The sequence below is a fragment of the Notothenia rossii genome (assembly GCF_949606895.1).
Source record: "Notothenia rossii genome assembly, chromosome: 10".
NCBI lineage: Eukaryota > Metazoa > Chordata > Actinopteri > Perciformes > Nototheniidae > Notothenia > Notothenia rossii.
Genome location: NC_136908.1, coordinates 32,732,217 through 32,754,317, shown reverse-complemented (window position 1 = coordinate 32,754,317; position 22,101 = coordinate 32,732,217).

Below are 22,101 nucleotides of genomic sequence, written 5' to 3'. Positions count from 1 at the left end.
TTTCTGAGCGAGAAAAAAGGTCGAGCAAACTACGACGGCAAAAAGTCTCGTCCATATCCACACCATCATAGTGCAGTTTCCTGAATGCCGGCTTCATAACAAAACACCGAGCTTAATTATCCCGACGACAACGTCTGTTACTTTGTCAGATATGAATAATAGAAACTAAAACGAAATGTTCCATGTGTGTCCTCGCTGCTTGTTCAAACACACAATAAGAATCCTAACCGGAGCTTCTGCTGTTTACACCACTGACGGGCGGACCGCTGCGAATGCTCTGTGACTCTCATGCGCTACATTTAATTGTATATTTCAAAGGTTTATTTTATATTTTATGCAGGGCTCGACAGTAACGGTTCAGAAAAAAAAATGTCAACCACTTCTTGGCCTTTGGTTGCCATCAGTGGCAACCACTTTTTAACATGAAGAAATAAGGACAGCAAACACCTAAATGTGTTCCCCAAAATAGATAAATGTTAATTATTTGTTGTATTAAGAGTTATATTTAATTATTGTTGTGACCAGTCGGAACCTGATACTTAAATTGCACGTGCATTGGTATGATTAGGGAGCCATAAAGCGATGCACGTTTAATCTCGTGCGCGGTGCGCCGTGTGTTTGTTTTACAAAAAATGGCAAATTAAGTTTGTTGACTGTGGGGTAAAAACTTCGGCCAACCCATCAACATCTCAAACGAATGTTCAAAGTGATTCAACTGATAAAGCGCAAGATGAACCCGAACGAAAAGCAAAGAGGAAGGCCCAATCCCAAACCACTCCCTCGACTCTACCCCTCCGTGACGGAGTGAACTCCGTCTGTAGCCACACTCGCAGCTCAACGAGACTCCCTCCTGTCAGATGGAGGGTGTAAATACAGCGGCAAGCTTTGGGACAAACTCCCCTCTCTCCGGCAGAAACAGGAAATGCCGTAACTGTATGTAATAACGGTTTCAAATCAGCATCTCTTAGACAAAAACATTTAAATTAATAACTCAAATAAAACTCCAAACATCTTTAATTGTGTTTCAAAGCTCTTTTAGTTTAAAACCTGATGTTTATAAGCTTCTTAGTTTTTGCAACAGTCTGTAAATATACACAACTTTATAATAAAATATACACATTTACCTTTTTCTAGACTAAACACAGGTATGATCTTAAGTTAAAAACATATGAGGTTATCAAGAGGTTGTTTACATCGCAGTTTATCAGTGGATGTTTGCTGGAACTACTTGTAAACAGCGTGTTTCCTGACGGACACACACAGCGTGACTCCGGTCAGGGAGAGACCGGTCTCAAGTCAGCACCACTGCAGACTCAGTGTTTGAGGGCTTGATAGCCCACTCCCCCTCCACACCGCTCCACACTCGTTGGTTTGGAACAGCCCTCAATATGGCGGACCCTCCGCGTGAACGCGCAAACGGAGGGGTAGGGTGTAGGGGTAGGGTGTCGGGGGCGGTTTGGGAATGGGCCGAAATGTGTAAAGTCTTGGGAGGTGAAATATATATGTACATTCTGCTACGTTGTGCATTCACTTCTGGTAAAAGTTCCTTCAAAATAAGAGTCCCGATCTTATTACTACCAAAATAAAAGTGCAACACGAAACTTTACCATAGGAAAATATTGGCATTCAAATATAATCACTTCTATAAAAAGGTAACACATTTTAAATATAGTTAGACATATTAAAGGTAATTTACAGCATTAATAATTAATATCTAATTCTTGTCTGTGAATGCTTTTCATTTATTTAACATTAGAAATGTATTAGTCTGGCCAATCCAAGACTTCAATGCTGAAGGGCCAATGGATATATGGTGGGGGTCAGCACAAAAAGGTCAAGAGAACCCACATTTGAAAGGGAGACAACGGATGACGAAACTAGTGACTTGCTCAATTCATGTTTGAGGGATCTGTGAAGAACATGACAATAGCTGCACTACTGGTATTTAGTATACCAGCAATTGAGGGAAGACAAGTTTACTACCACTTTAGTTTCAAATAATTGCGTTAATGACTTATTGTAAAGCATTTGAACATTCTTTTGTCACATTTTCATTATTAAGTTGATGTATAACTGTATAGTATCTTAATTATTTAAAATATAAGGTGACTAAAAATGGCATCCCTATTTTCAGTTTTGGCAACCAAAAGCTGATGCCTGGTTGCCAGCCTGGCAACCACTTTTAAAAGTTAGCGTTAAGCCCTGTTATGTGAAGCACAATGTACCATGCTGTTATAATATCACTCTTTATCAGCCTTTGAGACTGAAACCATTTTGGGAAAAAATAAAGAATAAAAAAAATAATATATATTTATAATCATAAACGTGCGACGATTAGTCGACTGATCGCCTTAATTGACGACTATTGGTTGACTAAAACAATCTTTAGTCAAGGGCAGCCCTAGTAGAAACACACAGCCATCGATACTCAGGGAGTACAAGCAGTGATGTAGTCTACGTGATACGCTGGTATACGCCGTATACCCACTAGAAAATGCCAGTGATTTCCGTATACCCTCTTAAAAATCAATCAATCAATCAATCAATGTTTATTTATATAGCCCAATATCACAAATGTTACATTTGTCTCAGTGGACTTCACAGTTTGTACAGAATATCAGTATGACAATACGACACCCTCTGTCCTTAGACCCTCACATCGTACAAGGAAAAACTTCCAGAGAAAACCCCACAGTTTAAAGGGAAAAATGGGAGAAACCTCAGGGAGAGCAACAGAGGAGGGATCCCTCTCCCAGGACGGACAGACGTGCAATAGATGCCGTGTGTAAATTGAAAAGATAATACATTTGCAACATAGGTAGTCCAAATGTTTTGAAATGCATGTGTGTATAATAAGAAGATGAATCCACGAGGATATCCATCCAGGACTTATGATCCAGGACCGCAGCCACGACTCAAGATCCAGGACTCGCAATCCATGACACAGGACCGCAGGATCATCCATGACTCCGGATCCCGGCGTATATAGACACCAAAAAGAAAGAAATTTGGGGAAGCTGGGTTAATCGGAACATGAGAGTACACAGGTATAGACAGAGAGAAGGAAGAAGTAAGATGTCCCCCGACAAACTAAGCCTATATCAGCAAAACTAGGGGCTGAATCTAATCAGCCCTAACTATAAGCTTTATCAAAAAGGAAAGTCTTAAGCGCACTCTTAAAAACGGATAGGGTGTCTGCCGTCCGAACACAAACTGGAAGCTGATTCCACAAAAGTGGAGCTTGATAAGAAAAGGCTCTGGCTCCCATTGTACTTTTAGAGACTCTAGGAACAACCAACAACCCTGCATTCTTGGAACGCAATGCCCTAGTAGGACAATAGGGTATAATGAGTTCTTTAAGGTAAGATGGCGCCTGCCCATTAAGGGCTTTGTAGGCGAGAAGAAGAATTTTAAATTCTATCCTGTGTTCTATAGGGAGCCAGTGTAAGGCAGCCAGAACAGGAGTAATGTGGTCCCTTTTCCTAACTCTGGTTAGTACACGAGCTGCAGCATTTTGAATCAGCTGAAGCGACTTGACTGACTTCTTGGTACACCCTGATAATAAGGAGTTACAATAATCCAGCCTTGAAGTAACAAATGCATGGACTAGTTTCTCTGCATCGTTTTGAGGCAAGATATGCCTGATTTTTGCAATGTTACGTAGATGGAAGTAGGCGGTCCTTGAAATTGATTTTATGTGGGCGTTAAAGGATAAATCCTGATCAAATATAACACCAAGATTCCTTACAGTCTCACTGGAGGCCAAATTAATGCCATCCATAGTTAATATATCTTTAGATAATTTGTTTCGTAGATTCTTCGGGCCAAGTACAATAACTTCAGTTTTGGTCGTGTTTAACATCAAAAAATTTAAGGTCATCCACGTTTTTAAGTCCTTGAGGCAGTCTTGAATTTTATTTAGATGATTAATTTCATCAGGCTTGATTGATAAATATAGTTGAGTATCATCCGCATAACAATGAAAGTTTACAGAATGATTCCTTATAATATTGCCTAATGGAAGCATATATAGGGTGAACAAAATAGGTCCAAGCACTGAGCCCTGTGGCACTCCATGGCTAACTTTGGTTTGCATGGAAGATTCATCGTTGACACGTACAAACTGAGAGCGTTCAGATAGATAAGACCTAAACCAGCCTAAAGCAGTTCCCTGTATGCCAACTAAGTGCTCTAGTCTTTGCAATAGGATATCATGGTCGATAGTATCAAATGCAGCACTAAGATCGAGTAAGACAAGAATAGAGACAAGTCCCTTGTCAGAGGCTATTAGAATGTCATTTGTGACTTTAACCAGAATGAGCGATGATACGTAACAACATCATTTTGCTGCTGCGCTTTCACGCTTTCGCCCCTTCTGTATTAATACTTTTGGACGTCTGGGGCTTCCGTCGCCTGTGGCCTGTTGCTAGGCAACAGCAACACACTCTGTTCGGCTCTGACAAACCCCACGTTTCTCTAACGTTATCAGAATTTGATCCGTCCACCATTCAAGTTCGTGGAGCGCTAAACAGGAAGCAAACATGAAACGAAAACAGACGACAATATTTCAATGTTTTCCGAAGTTTTCCCCTATTACCACTACAGAAGAAAAGCCAGGTCAGGCGGCTGTCCTAAAGGTGACAGAGAACGAGCCCGGCGCTACCACAAATTTACCCGGTAAGTGAAATTAGCATGGTTATCATTAACGTAACTGTAGCTAACTAGCTAACTTGCTAGCTAACTTGATTGTGTGTGTGTGTGTGTGTGTGTGTGTGTGTGTGTGTATGTGTGTAGCTTTGTGTGTGTATGTGCAGTCATAAACAGAACACAATGTTTATATTATCTCCTTGTTTCGGACACAGATGAGAGCTCCTGGCCAGCCTTGTGGACCGAAAGTCAGGCTATGGAATTTAAGAACAGGCATCCTTGGTTAGAGTGGAGGGACAGAAAGTTAGGTAAATGTCAGCACACATGCAAAGGAAAGCTGATCTAAACAACAGAAATTCATAAAGTCAATGACTATTGTTGGAGATTTGGAGGATGTTTAAAACCAACCTCGTCTCCGCGTGTCGTTTGATAAGCTGGGTAAATTCGTAAAAAGGAAGGGATTAAGAAACACCAGAATATAAATTAAACAATAATCTTGTTTTAATGATACAAAGTAACAATACAAATACATCATCGAATCACGAAGCACTCTGCAGAGTACTTCGGGCTCAGGTTCTACCACGTGTGAGACAGGTTTCAGGAACGGCCAGTCAAAAACAAGAGCGCAAACCAAAGGAAAACACAGGCTTTCATACTAAAACACAGGAGGAGGTGTGTGCGTGCTTTCCCCCAGAGGTCATCTTATTGGGAGAGACCAACACATGGCCTGTCGCACCCAATCAGTGCGACACAGCAGAAGAAACCCGGAAACAAAAAGTCTCTTTCAGCTGGACGAAGACCAGATACCTTTTGGTGTCTGGTACGAACCTGCTCTAAACAACAAGTTTCCTTATCTTATTTCACATCTTGCAGCCAGCACACACACATCCCCTTTATGGCCCTTTGTCCCTGAGTCCATCTTCTACCACAAACAAGTTAAAAGTATGTTTTAAGATATAGTTGTTATAGTTGGCTAAATATACGTAATACATGTAAATCACTTTCATATCAATAATAACGAGGAACACCTTACCTATGCTCTTAAGCAGTATTAGAGATGCTTTTCAAAAAGTCAAACTTCACACAGGCCCAATATAGAGAACACACTCATCTGTCCTGTTGTCTTTCCAGCCATTTGAGCTATTGTTCACATCTTTACTTCAAATAAAAGGTTTCACATTGCATATTTCCAGCTTCCTTTACACATACTGTTATTATTAATACAAAGTAATTAACCACACACACATCTATTGAAAACAAGTAGATTTCCCTGATAATTGAAATGCTGAAAATCTTAAGAAGAATGTCCCCTCCCCCAGCTCTCTTGTCCCTGTCATAAAAGCTGCTTCCATTTCATATAGAGTAATAAAACATGTTTAAGCTAATTTCTCCACAATGTTTGTAGCCATTTAGTACCCGCACATGAAAGAATAAAAACAGAGGTATAGTTGAACAGTAATCACGCAGCACATATATTTACTGCAATGAAAACACACACATTTGCCCTAAGCATGTGTAACGCACCCTCTTCTTTTATGAGGGAAACATTCCAGAGTTTTGGAGCTATCCCCAAATTAGGATGTCCCCTGCTTGCATCCCTCTCTAAACACAAATACTTCACCTCAATATATTGGGGAGGGAAAATATACTTTGTCCCTTCAAATTTAACACACATGAATATATATAAGGTGACATTAAAATGAATATACCAGATTTAACTTTCCTGCCATAACACGTTACTTTAATACTTCAAATAATTCAACTAATCCTTCATTTCCCCCTTTTGGTCTCACCTCACGAGACCAACACACATAAGACATTTGAAACAAAACTACTGTCATTCTTTGATACTGTGTCTGTCCCCCTTCATTAAACCTTTGGGAACAGAAAACAACCTCCAATGACAGTGAAGAAACTATCAGAGTGAGAGCCTGAGTGCCAGAAAGCAGCATCCTTGCGTGTTTTTGAATCGTCAGGCCCCCCCCCCCCCCCTCAGCGGAAAACACCAACAAGGGCAGCTGATAGGGAGGGGGAGATGCGGCCTTTCCTTCAAAGGTGGAACTGATGAATCTGATCAGAGAGAAGTAGACTCCTCTGCTGCCTCGAGAAGTCCCCCAGCCTGCTGACAGCCGCTTCCGAGTCGTCTGCTGTAGGGATGTCCGCGAGGTCCTTCTCCTCCAGTCCGCTGATGACAGCTTCCCAGTCGTCTGCTGTAGGGATGTCCTCCAAGGTCCTAGCCGGAGTGTTCCCCGCTGCACACTGGCTCGAGTAGTATCAGATGTCCCCCTTTGCTCCTCGGCGGACGGCATGAGATGTCCTCTGGGTCACTCAGTGGGGGCCGGAGAACCTGGGGTTGAGCCACGTAGGCCTGACGACCTTCAGCCAGACGAACTCCGTTGTGTCGGCCTCCTGCTCCTCGAGTTCCCCCTTTTGGCGTTAGGAACCTGTGTGGAGAAATCTGCTACCCACTCCTCAAGTCTACGCTCAGGGCTCCTGGGCCCTCAGGTGTTTGACCCACCACTGGTAGGACGCTTCAGAATTCTAATACTTGGCCTGTGTCAACAAAATAAACCCCAACATCTTCAGGTGAACTAAATAACATATCTCAATAGCTCTGAATTTCTGACAAGCATCTGTGTTATTATAAATGAAATCCTTGAGATCCTATTTAAAATCTAAATATAATATGAACTGCTAATGTCTCTGGTAAAGAAACACACTAATGTTATGGATTAAAAACAACTAAAATCATGATACTGACAAAGTGAATAATTTCCTGGTGATACTGCTTCTACCCGTCAGTGCTTAGATATTATCAAGCTGAAAAATGAATACAGAAATCCAACATAATGTCATCAAATGTCTTTCTATTATGAATTTAAATTAAATGTACATCCCAATAATGATCTAAACAGTCTATGGCTTTTACTTCTTTACCAGGCTAGTTACAAGATGTTGTCTAAATTAAATTCTATCTCATTACATTACTATGTTTTAACTTAGCTGTAATATGTTCTTTCTACATTTCAAACCTCAGTTACTTAATACCTGTTGAAATATTACAAAATTGTTTTCATTATCACAGTTCACCTTCTCATTCTCATTCTGGAATTACCTCTCTCAGTAAACCCTCGGCCACTGATTCTGCATCTGTGTTACCTGTTATAACTCAATCAATATTAGAAACATGTCAACATTAATCAAACAGTATCTTATCCCCAGATATGGAGCAGGTTAAATCTAAAACTGTCAATCAATGGTCAGATTGAACATCTGAGTTGGGGCTGCAGGTTTCTTCCAGTCCCTAAATGAAAAAATTCCACACTCCCCCTTTTTACACATGTACACATGTGTAACAAACTTCTGTATGGGAAGAAAACCTTCAGGTAACCAGTGGTTATAAGAAAATACCAAACATTATTCACAAAAGTACATCCATCATTTTTCACAGTAAACACTCCAGGGAAAATAAGTGTTCATTTCCAGCTGGCAGTCCTAAAAGAAACAGAATCTTTAGATTTTAGTTTGAGTTTTACATTTGCAAACCGCCAACTCCTGTGGGAATTAGAAACGGGTCACATGTGCGTTTTTCCAAATGTGTGGAATTGTAGGAAACCTGTGTTTCCCATGGAGCTCCAAAATAATGTGTTAGTCTAAAAACATGCTTGGTTAGTTATTGTTTTAGAATCATGCAGTTACACTGATCACATGCAGAAATTCATTCACACCCACACTGTCAGGTTGAAAAGTCAAGTTTGGTCAGCCCCAGAGTCAGTCATTGATAGTGCTGTTCTCAAGTCACACGGTCAGTCAGGGTCAAAGTTCATTTGGTCTCAGTTTCATTGGCCATGTGTCGTGCTCTGCAGAGACTTTGATATTTCAGCATAGGCCAGTATCCTCTGTCTACAAAAATCAGTCATATATGGAGCGCCATCATTTATCAATTCACGATTACCACTTTAAGTCAGATATCTCTAACTTGTCATCGGGACGGCTGCTTCCCACATTTCCTGCAACTTGGTACAAAACTCACTTCATAATAGTGCTACTACTACTGCAATTGATTTACACCTAAGTAGTATTAAAATGTCTAATAAATCTAATTCAGAAACTTGTGTACATAACTATTATCTTAAGTCAAAACATTACTAGGATCTGTGTAGCTCTGCATTTCATAGCTCATTATACTCATTTATCTTCAATTCTGGTCTACTTAAAAACAATGTTAAACTCTTTAGCAGTGTGTGGAACCTTGGGTGTCCGAACATGCAACCATCACCCTTTACTTTATCAAGGATTAAAATCAGTTTCCATCCTAAAGCCCTCCTATGGTAATAACTATGCCACAATGGTGAAATCAATATTGTAACAAATGAGATCACTACTTTATTCACACATGAATAAAAATCTCTTGAAGAATGATTTATTAATATGATGGAAAGATTGAAGAATATGGTTCTACACTGTGCTACTCCAAAACACCCCCTGCTTAAAGTGTAGTGCATATTTCCCTCATGTCTCCCCCTTTAACCCTCAGTGTGTTTTTAGGATGATTTTCTCATTTTACTTTAATAGTTTCCTCTTTACTGCTATTTTGAATTTACCAATAGATTAATTCATGATTAATACCTCTTTTTGTCTTTACTTATTTATCAAGTCAATTCAAGTTCTTTAAATGTGGTGTCTTCTATGTGCGTTTTGTGAATAAGTGTGTTTATGTGTAAACTCACTCATTCCCGTTTTCCTTTTCTCCTCCCCTGGTTGTCTCAAGCCGTGACCCCGACCTCCTCACTTCAAATCGACTATGCCAACCCCTCTGATTCTGTCTTCTCTTCAGTCCATCAGCTCTTGAATCCCTCCGCTGTAACTCTTTTAGGCAGCCTTTGGCCCAGTCACATCTGCAGCCCACATCATGCCACTGTTCTTTGCACTGCTTTGCATTTCATCTCCTCCTTTACAGTCTCTCTGCTGCTTTATGGAGGGCGGATTCTGCTCTCATGTCCCCCACTCTGCTCCTGTGCCAAATCTCGTGGCTCAGCTTCATGCCCTGTCTGAGGGACTGATGAGAGTATTCCTGTATGTCAGCAAACGGTTTGGTTCTGGATGCCTCAGGTAGAGACGGTTCAGCTCTGGTTCTCTGTCTGTTTGATGGAGAAGGAGGAGTCTCCTGTTGGGTTAGGTCTTTTGTCTGCTTGGAGGGACGGGGTCGTAGCCTTTCTAACTCAGAGGGGGAGTCCAGGTCCCGGGACGCATTATCCATAAGAAGTCTAGCACACTGAGATTAAATCAATCCAACCCTTTCCACTCTGTCTCTTTCTAATCATACTATCTGTCTTAGTTGCTAAATGCCATCTAAACAACACCATTAATGTCTACTAATGATATTACAAAAACTCCCTCTATAAATTGTTTCATCCATTGTTACATATCTACCCAACCTGACTCTTTCAGGAAACCATTTTCTTCCATAAATTGAAATACCTGTTTCAAGCATCACATATTTCACACACTACGAAAGAACATCTCCATACTTTCTCCAATATTTTAAATCCCATTGTTACTTAGAACAATAGTAAACCTGCAGAGCACACTGATCAGATCACAGTAATATAATTTGACTCAAGTGTAGGCCTATGTCTACTTTCCATTATAGTTATTACTTTTGGTGAATATTTATTTATATTGTCTAAATTCCTTGTCTATGATGTGCAAAAAGTTAGAGTATAAAAATGTGTTTTTCTCAATGTATTTACACTCCACGGATTCTTGAGTTTACTCATCTCCTGGTGTTGTTGTTCCTAAAAATGTTAGCAAACACAAAACTCCCACTACAACATTTATAGATAAATTGATCTAGCAAAATGAACTCTTTTCTAATTCAAAATGTGACAAAAGAACAATGGTTTGTCTTTCACAAGATGGTGGCCTAACAGAATGACTCTTGACCTTATGGGGTCAAATAGATTTAGCCATGAGGCGGCTGACTTTAAAATGAACTGGGACAAAGAAACCACATGCATGTGGGTACATTATAGTTAAGACAAATACCATGAAATTCACAACGCAATGCAACGGAATCAATCAGTTCTCAAAGACTATATTTAAATAACAGCAAATCATTGTTTATTTATTTCAATATATCACACAAATCACACATTGATCTGTTAATTTTTAAAGGAAAAAGGGGGGGGAACTCTCACAGACAAATACTGACACCCCCTTCTCTCTCCCCGGCTGTAGCTCTCAGCCTCTTTAGGAAAAGGGGGCTTCTTTCAACAATTAACACTTCTGGTATTTCCTTTTATTCTGAGCTCAATACAGCTGTTTCTACACGGACCACTATTGCGGTAAGCATGTTGTAACTTCCGGTTGTTGTTGTCATCTCCGGGTATCCCGTGTGCCTGTTCTGTTGCTGATAGCTTGTTATCTTAACTTAATCGATCGTTTTAAAACTCTTGATCACGGCAACTGCCTGACGTTGTAATCACACGTTACTACAGCTTAAGCACTCACAAACTCTCCTTCTCTTAGCGACTGTAACTCCACAGTTGCCTACACTCTTTTCGGGTTTGCTAACGGTAGCTACTTTAGCTTGATAGCTAGCCATGGCTCTTTCCCCACCCTCGGGTGCTATTTCCTGCTCTAACTGTCTCATGTTTGGTTACTCCCCTACCTCCTTTACTGGTACCGATACATGTGTTAAATGTAGTATAGTTGTTAGGTTGGAGGCGGGAATCATAGCCATAGAAGCCCGGCTCCGCATCTTAGAAAATAACTCAGCTACAGTAAAGCCCATGTTAGCCGGTGCGGACCGGCAAAAGGTAGCTCCTCTTAGCCGTCCCCCGGCAACTCCCGAGCAGCAGGGAGAATGGGTGACTGTTCAGAAGGGGCATAACGCGAAACCCGCAGGTCCCCACCAACCCGTTCACGTATCTAACAGATATTCCCCACTCAGCGAGACACCCGCTGAGAAGCCAACTCTGGTTATTGGTAGCTCTATTATGAGACACGTGAATTTAGAGACCGATGCCTCCACAGTCACATGCATTCCGGGGGCCAGAGCGGGCGACGTTGAGGCGCATCTTAAACTGCTGGCTAAAAATAAACGTAAATACAGTAGGATTGTTATTCACGTCGGTGGTAATGATGTTCGTTTACGCCAATCAGAATGCACCAAACTTAATGTGGCGTCGGTGTGTAGTTATGCTAAAACAATGTCGGACACCGTAATCTTCTCTGGTCCCCTCCCCAATCTGATCAATGATGACATGTATAGCCGCATGTCATCATTTCAGCGCTGGTTGTCTTGGTGGTGCCCAGCAAACAATGTGGGCTTCGTGAATAATTGGACAGCCTTCTGGGGAAAACCTGGTCTGATTAAGAGAGACGGCATTCATCCTACTTTGGAAGGTGCAAATCTCATTTCGGCAAACATTTCAGGGCTCTGTGGACTTAATCCATGACAAACTGGAGTTGAGACCAGGAGGCAGAGTCGCAGTCTTACACGCTTCTCTGCGCTCTCTCCTAGGCAGTCATCCATAGGAATCCCGACCCCAATAAAATACCCAATATTAACGGTGTGTGTGTCTGCCCAAGGACAATTTAAGGTAAAACCTAATAGAGGTGTCATACATAATAACCTAATAAAAGTAAATGTAACAACTACTACAGTGCAACAAAACAGGAAGATTAAATGTGGTCTCTTAAACATAAGATCTCTAGCATCTAAAGCAATACTGGTAAATGATTTAATATCAGATTATAATATTGATATATGCTGTCTCACTGAAACTTGGTTGAGACATGAAGAATATGTCAGCATAAATGAGGCCACTCCACCCAGCCATATCAATACTCATATTGCCCGAGGCACGGGCCGAGGAGGTGGAGTTGCAGCAATCTTTGACTCAAGTTTACTTATCAATACTAAACAAAAATTAAATTATACCTCCTTTGAAAGCCTCATTTTCAGTCTTACGCATCCGACCTGGAAAACTTTGCAGCCAATCTTATTTGTTACAGTGTACCGTGCACCAGGTCCTTATTCAGAATTCTTATCAGAATTCTCTGAGTTTTTATCAGCTTTGGTACTTAAAACAGATAAAGTAATTATCGTAGGTGACTTTAATATTCATGTTGACGATGATAAAAATAGCCTTACTGTTGCATTTAATTCTATATTAGATTCTGTTGGTTTCTGTCAGAGTGTAAATAAACCAACCCACTGCTATAATCACACTCTTGACCTTGTTCTGACTTATGGTATTGAAATTGAGCAACTATTAGTCGAACCGCATAATCCTGCTTTATCCGACCATTTCTTAGTAACTTTTGAAGTACTGTTACTAGACTACAAAGCATTAGCCAAAAGCTCCTGCAGCAGAAACCTATCTGTTAGTGCTATAGCCAAATTTAAGGAAGAGATTCCACCAATACTTAACTCGATAGCATGTCTGCATGTAGGGGAGGAAACTTATACAAAATGTACACCCCCCCAAATTGATCATGTTGTTGATAGTGCTACAGATGCGCTGCGAATAAAATTAGACTCTGTTGCTCCTTTGAAAAAGAAGAAAATAAAACAACATAGATTAGCTCCATGGCATAATGCCGAAACCCGCAAAATAAAGCAAAAGTCGAGACAACTTGAAAGGATATGGCGTTCCACTAAACTTGAAGAATCTCGTTTAATTTGGCATATTACTCTCAATGAATATAAGAAAGCACTGCGTAAAGCGAGAGCAGCATACTACTCTTCATTAATAGATGAGAATAAGAATAATACAAGATTTCTTTTCAGCACTGTAGCCAGGCTGACAGAGAGCCACAGCTCGACTGAGCCTTCTATTCCCATAGCACTCAGTAGTAATGATTTTATGTGCTTTTTTAACGATAAAATTGTTACTCTTAGAAACAAAATCAATGACCTCTTGCCTTTGACCAGTATAGTGTTATCAACAGCTCCCGGAAACGTAAGTTCTAATAATATTACACTAGATAGTAAACTAGAATGCTTTTCAGCCATAAACCTTGAACAATTAAATTCAATGATTCTCTCTTCTAAACCATCAACGTGTATCTTAGACCCGATTCCAACTAAGCTGTTAAAAGAAGTTTTTCCATTAATTAGCACTTCTTTATTAAATATTATGAATATGTCTTTATTATCAGGCTATGTTCCAAAATCATTCAAAGTAGCAGTGATAAAACCGCTTCTTAAAAAGCACAACCTCGAACCAGAGGTTTTAGCCAACTATAGACCTATTTCTAATCTTCCGTTCCTCTCAAAAATTCTTGAGAAAGCAGTCGCAAAACAGCTGTGTGATTACTTAAGAAACTATGATTTATTTGAAGATTTTCAGTCTGGCTTTAGAACACAACATAGCACAGAGACTGCTCTGGTTAAAGTCACAAATGACATTCTAATAGCCTCTGACAAGGGACTTGTCTCTATTCTTGTCTTACTCGATCTTAGTGCTGCATTTGATACTATCGACCATGATATCCTATTGCAAAGACTAGAGCACTTAGTTGGCATACAGGGAACTGCTTTAGGCTGGTTTAGGTCTTATCTATCTGAACGCTCTCAGTTTGTACGTGTCAACGATGAATCTTCCATGCAAACCAAAGTTAGCCATGGAGTGCCACAGGGCTCAGTGCTTGGACCTATTTTGTTCACCCTATATATGCTTCCATTAGGCAATATTATAAGGAATCATTCTGTAAACTTTCATTGTTATGCGGATGATACTCAACTATATTTATCAATCAAGCCTGATGAAATTAATCATCTAAATAAAATTCAAGACTGCCTCAAGGACTTAAAAACGTGGATGACCTTAAATTTTTTGATGTTAAACACGACCAAAACTGAAGTTATTGTACTTGGCCCGAAGAATCTACGAAACAAATTATCTAAAGATATATTAACTATGGATGGCATTAATTTGGCCTCCAGTGAGACTGTAAGGAATCTTGGTGTTATATTTGATCAGGATTTATCCTTTAACGCCCACATAAAATCAATTTCAAGGACCGCCTACTTCCATCTACGTAACATTGCAAAAATCAGGCATATCTTGCCTCAAAACGATGCAGAGAAACTAGTCCATGCATTTGTTACTTCAAGGCTGGATTATTGTAACTCCTTATTATCAGGGTGTACCAAGAAGTCAGTCAAGTCGCTTCAGCTGATTCAAAATGCTGCAGCTCGTGTACTAACCAGAGTTAGGAAAAGGGACCACATTACTCCTGTTCTGGCTGCCTTACACTGGCTCCCTATAGAACACAGGATAGAATTTAAAATTCTTCTTCTCGCCTACAAAGCCCTTAATGGGCAGGCGCCATCTTACCTTAAAGAACTCATTATACCCTATTGTCCTACTAGGGCATTGCGTTCCAAGAATGCAGGGTTGTTGGTTGTTCCTAGAGTCTCTAAAAGTACAATGGGAGCCAGAGCCTTTTCTTATCAAGCTCCACTTTTGTGGAATCAGCTTCCAGTTTGTGTTCGGACGGCAGACACCCTATCCGTTTTTAAGAGTGCGCTTAAGACTTTCCTTTTTGATAAAGCTTATAGTTAGGGCTGATTAGATTCAGCCCCTAGTTTTGCTGATATAGGCTTAGTTTGTCGGGGGACATCTTACTTCTTCCTTCTCTCTGTCTATACCTGTGTACTCTCATGTTCCGATTAACCCAGCTTCCCCAAATGTCTTTCTTTTTGGTGTCTATATACGCCGGGATCCGGAGTCATGGATGATCCTGCGGTCCTGTGTCATGGATTGCGAGTCCTGGATCTTGAGACGTGGCTGCGGTCCTGGATCATAAGTCCTGGATGGATATCCTCGTGGATTCATCTTCTTATTATACACACATGCATTTCAAAACATTTGGACTACCTATGTTGCAAATGTATTATCTTTTCAATTTACACACGGCATCTATTGCACGTCTGTCCGTCCTGGGAGAGGGATCCCTCCTCTGTTGCTCTCCCTGAGGTTTCTCCCATTTTTCCCTTTAAACTGTGGGGTTTTCTCTGGAAGTTTTTCCTTGTACGATGTGAGGGTCTAAGGACAGAGGGTGTCGTATTGTCGTACTGATATTCTGTACAAACTGTGAAGTCCACTGAGACAAATGTAACATTTGTGATATTGGGCTATATAAATAAACATTGATTGATTGATTGATTCAATTTTTCTGCTTGAACCCACTGTTCTCGTAAGCTCTTAACTCACGGTCCTCTCGTTAAAATTCTCCCTTCATTATGACTTCGTATCTATTCATCTGACTTACTGTCTTTGTTACCAGTAAATATTCACAGACTTCATATCTATTGATCTGAATTAGACTATTTTTTTTTTTTAATTATTATATTGTTTTTTTTTTATTTATTCACAAGAAATATATCCTCCTTACTGTCTGTCCAGCTTTTAAGATGCGATATTTCTTTCAACAGAATGGGAGTTTAAACCCAACAGACTTATAACGCACCTTTTGGTTCCTATGAACCTCAGATTTGTTATTCACTTTAATAATAATAAGAATAATCCTTATATTTATTATAGCGCTTTATCAATGACTCAAAGCGCTTTACAAATACACATTACATATACTTTAGCCATGGATAGAGACTCGATACTCTACTTGGCTTCCCCAGCAAGTATAGCCTGTGAGGACTCCCATACCTCCACTAGGCCAGGGACTCTATACCCTTCCAGCCGTTAGAGACTCAATACCCTACGCTGAAATACTTGCTGATTCAATTTTAACATAAATAACTCATCTCCAACCCCGTCGAGCTGTGGATTTGTTATTTTGAGTCAGTCTTATATGGAGACTTAATACTACCATTTGACTACTCCAGACAGTATAACTGTGGGGACTCTATACCTCCATTTTTTAAGCCAGGGACTTCAATACCCTTCCAACCGCAGGAACTCAATATCCTACTTTACAACTATTTTGAGTCAGTCTTATGTGGAGACTTAATACTACCATTTGACTACTCCAGACAGTATAACTGTGGGGACTCTATACCTCCACTTTTTAAGCCAGGGACTGCAATACCCTTCCGGCTGTAGGAACTCAATATCCTACTTTACAACTAAAACACGTATCAGCTGTGGATTAGTTATTTTGAGTCAGTCTTATATGGAGACTTAATACTACCATTTGACTACTCCAGACCGTCTAACTGTGGGGACTCTATACCTCCACTTTTTAAGCCAGGGACTTCAATACCCTTCCGGCTGTAGGAACTCAATATCCTACTTTCCAACTAAAACACGTATTTGTATATTCCACCGCAACAACTATGACACCGGAATATGTCTCTGACAACTCTAAAATGTAGTTCAGCCAATTACAGACCTTCGATAGAAACAGGCTTGTCTGCTCACCTTTCAATTGTAGGGTCCTCGTTTTAGTTGTCAGAGATTATTCTAGGCCTCTTCTCCGGACCATTCGTCCGCTGGCTGCTGGCGGTCTCTTCCCCGAAAACACCCCACTCAGACACGTCGGGTCACCATTTCTTGGAGATTTGGAGGATGTTTAAAACCAACCTCATCTCCGCGTGTCGTTTGATAAACTGGGTAAATTCGTAAAAAGGAAGGGATTAAGAAACACCAGAATACAAGTTAAACAATAATCTTGTTTTAATGATACAAAGTAACAATACAAATACATCATCGAATCACGTGTGAGACAGGTCTCAGGAACGGCCAGTCAAAAACAAGAGCGCAAACCAAAGGAAAACACAGGCTTTCATACTAAAACACAGGAGGAGGTGTGTGCCTGCTTTCCCCCAGAGGTCATCTTATTGGGAGAGACCAACACATGGCCTGTCGCACCCAATCAGTGCGACACAGCAGAAGAAACCCGGAAACAAAAAGTCTCTTTCAGCTGGACGAAGACCACATACCTTTTGGTGTCTGGTACGAACCTGCTCTAAACAACAAGTTTCCTTATCTTATTTCACATCTTGCAGCCAGCACACACACATCCCCTTTATGGCCCTTTGTCCCTGAGTCCATCTTCCCACCTCAGGCTACCACACACAAGTTAAAAGTATGTTTTAAGATATAGTTGTTATAGTTGGCTAAATATACGTAATACATGTAAATCACTTTCATATCAATAATAACGAGGAACACATTACCTATGCTCTTAAGCAGTATTAGAGATGCTTTTCAAATAGTCAAACTTCACACAGGCCCAATATAGAGAACACACTCATCTGTCCTGTTGTCTTTCCAGCCATTTGAGCTATTGTTCACATCTCTACTTCAAATAAAAGGTTTCACATTGTATATTTCCAGCTTCCTTTACACATACTGTTATTATTAATACAAAGTAATTAACCACACACATCTGTTTAAAACAAGTAGATTTCCCTGATAATTGACATGCTGAAACTCTTAAGAAGAATGTCCCCTCCCCCAGCTCTCTTGTCCCTGTCATAAAAGCTGCTTCCATTTCATATAGAGTAATAAAACATGTTTAAGCTAATTTCTCCACAATGTTTGTAGCCATTTAGTACCCGCACATGAAAGAATAAAAACAGAGGTATAGTTGAACAGTAATCACGCAGCACATATATTTACTGCAATGAAAACACACACATTTGCCCTAAGCATGTGTAACGCACCCTCTTCTTTTATGAGGGAAACATTCCAGAGTTTTGGAGCTATCCCCAAATTAGGATGTCCCCTGCTTGCATCCCTCTCTAAACACAAAGACTTCACCTCAATATATTGGGGAGGGAAAATATACTTTGTCCCTTCAAATTTAACACACATGAATATATATAAGGTGACATTAAAATGAATATACCAGATTTAACTTTCCTGCCATAACACGTTACTTTAATACTTCAAATAATTCAACTAATCCTTCACTATGCAAATGAGAGTTAATTCATGGTCATGTTAAAAGTGCATTTAAAACATTTGCACCATTACATTACTATATGTTAGTTATCAGTAGTTGTCAAATAATTAGCTATTGAAAAAGTGGAACATTTTTCTCCTTTTATCTGCTTTTCATGCATTTGTTAGCCATGATGTAAATATTGTGAGCAGTTTATTAAATACTTTTGAGTAAATCTTGGATCTTTTCTGCAGATGTTATTGGTACAAACTTGTATCATGGTTTTGTTTATTTCCAGGTTGTGCTCTTTGCAGCGCTACAAAATCAACCGGTGTCCTCACAGAACAACGAGTGTCTATGTCTGAGGTGTGGGTGCACTTTAAGATCCAGTCCTCAGATTCAAGCAGATGAACATCTCTGGCCTCTTTGAGAAACAAGATTAGACGACATGAGACGTGCAGAGCACACAAAATAGCCCAGGAGCTCACGGAGAAGGGTGGACAGGATTTAGTGGGAAATTTGGTGAGAGCTGTGTCAGAGACTGTGTTTGCAGAGACAGATTCTGTATTCAGAACAGCATACTACCTTGCGAAGATGATCCAACCTTTTACTGACCATGATAGTCTCATTGAGCTTCAGGAGAAAAATGGTGCCAACATGGGCACTAGTCTGCACTCAAGGTAAAGTTCAACAAAAATTGTAGAACACATAGCAAAAGAGATGCAGAAAAAAATAGTTCACCGTATTGTGACGTCTTCAAGCAAGTTGTCTGTTCTCATTGACGAGGCTACATCTATCAGCCACAAATCTGCAATGATTGTCAACTTGAAAGCCTCAGTGGATGGAGCTACTCCTGAATTTTTGTTCCTGGAGCTGGTTGAGCTGGAGAGCCAAAGGGCAAAGGATATAGAAGAAGCTCTGCTGAACTGTTTGGACACTGCAGGCTTCACTGAAGAGTGGCTTCAAAAGAATAGGGTCTCATTTGTTTCTGATGGAGCCAGTGTCATGTTAGGCAAGAACTCTGGTGTGGCAACCAGGCTGACAGCAAGGTACCCTAACCTCTTCACATGGCACTGCATGAACCACCGTTTGGAACTGGCTGTATCTGATGCTGTGGATGAGGTTCAGGCAGTCAACCACTTCAAAGTGTTCCTAGAGAAGATCCACAATCTCTACAGTCTGTCCAATACAAATTCACGAGAGCTTCTGGAAGCAGCACAAGAAGTGGGCTCGCAAGTCCTGAAAATTGGCAGAGTTTTAAGTACGCGATGGGTGGCCAGCAGTTTCCGTTCTGTAAAGGCTGTGTGGACATCATATGAAGCACTCAATAGACACTTTGAAAATGCTGCAGGCGACCAAACAAGAAGCAGCAAACTTATAGAGGCCTGGCACGTCGAATGCAAAGCAAGGAATTCCTGTGTGACCTCGGACTCATGTTTGATGCACTGTCTGAACTTGCAAACCTGTCTCAGCAACTCCAGGCCCATTCTGTCACACTCTTGAGAGCAGACCATCTTCTAAAGCGCACCATCAGAGTGCTCTCATCATTCAAAGATACCCAAGGAGAGAAATTAGAGGAGGCACTGACTGCACAATCGTTGGGACATTTAGGATCTGTTCCCTTGGAGTCAAATGCAAAGCTCACACCAATCAATGCAAAACAATTCCTACAAAGTCTGATCAACAACTTGGAGAAGCGCCTCTCATTTGATGGTGAAATGCTTCTTGATCTCAGTGTTCTGGATACAGGCAACTGGCCATCAACCCCTGGCATACGACATGGTGAGGCACAAGTGAAACGACTCTGTAGGCGGTTCAATCTTGGTGAAGAGCAAGCAGTTAATGGTATGAGAGATCTCCTTGAGCACCCAGACAGTGAGCCTGAAAGCTTAAAGCCACTCATACAATGCATGAAGACCATCCCTTGCAGCACTGCTGAGTGTGAAAGGGGCTTCAGTCTCATGAACAATATATGCACAGACAAGAGATCGACACTGTTGTTGTCAAATGTAAGTCATTTGATGATGATCAGCATCAATGGGCCCCCTGTACCACTTTTTGAGCCAAGGAAGTACGTCACAACATGGCTGAGAAGCCATCGCTCTGCCACGCAAGCAAGGAGGCAATGCACACCTCAGATGCCTGAGTACAAACATATCTGGAAAGCTCTGTAGACTACCAGACTATGTCTAGAAGTGTTCCATCCTTTTTTCAGGGCTTGTGGACTAACACAGTGAACCCAGTATGGACATGTTGAGTGCTTTTTCAACCCTCATTTATTGAGGTGAAGCATATTTGTTAATTGGTTTCTTGTTTGAAGCTAATTTGTCTTGTAGCACTTCAAGGATGTTTGCTTGTTCATTTAAGCTGATACAGTACATAGTTTGGCAATGATTTATGGAAGATAATAAGGCTGAACAAGTTCGAATAAATATCTAATGCATTGAAAAATATGTTGAAAATGATTATTGTGTGATATTTGTGCAGATCTATGCGAAACAAAGATTTTTTTTAAGTGTAGAATATGATGTGATGGTCAGGACATCTGTAGCATGACCATATTTATTGTATATTACTTGAAAATTGCAGTAGGCCATATTGAGATTTTGATGAATATTTCGATTCATTGTTCAACCCTAGAAGATAAGTGGGCTTTTTCCATCATTGTTCATTCTTTAATTTTTTTATTGTTAATATCACTGGTAGTTCAAAGTCACATAAAAATGTTTATAATACATTGACATGTTGATAACACAGTCTCAAGACTAGTCTATGCATTAGTGAGTGTGATGGTGTTCATGAGGTGTCTCTCCACGATGCGTCGCTCTAGGATGGATGAATACAATTATTACAGTATACCCACTACAAAAAAGTAGACTACACCACTGAGTACAAGTACAGGGTACAAGGTTTATTTCAGAACAGTTGCTCCATTAAAGAGAAAAGATAAATGAATGAACAAATAATCATAGATAATTTCAAGCTTAATGTGCAACAAAACAAAATGTTTGTAAAAATATGTATTTCAGTATTATTGCAGTGCAGTAAAGTAACTGCCCCCATGTGTTCTTCTTATTGTGTAACTGTATTAATGCTTGAAATGCTCTCTATGGTTAATTGTTAAATGTGTCATTATACTTGATGCAGTGGCGGCTGGTGGAAAATATTTTTGGTGGGGCTGTTGATATAGTGAGTAAACATTTTTTTTTTGGGAGAAATGACCCCTTAAATTGGGACTCCTGGTGATGTAATGGCCCCATAAAATCGTGGTTCTAGGGTCAGGAACAACCAGGCTGAGTCGGGCTGAGTATGCTAAACTAACTGCGGTCAAGCCAGCCTCCACTCGGGAAAACCTAGTCAAGCCAGCCCTCACGTGATATTGCGGTGCGCGAATATCCTATGCATTACGGCAGTGGTTCCCAACCTTTTTTGTCTTGTGTACCCCCTGAGCCTTTTGTCATACCATGAGTACCCCCTCACTCATACGTGCTGATGATCCTTCACAAGTAGAACGTAACTGATTATTGAATGAAAATAACTTTATTTCATCTCCTTAATTTGAACATCTAATTCTCAGGCATTTTCTAAATT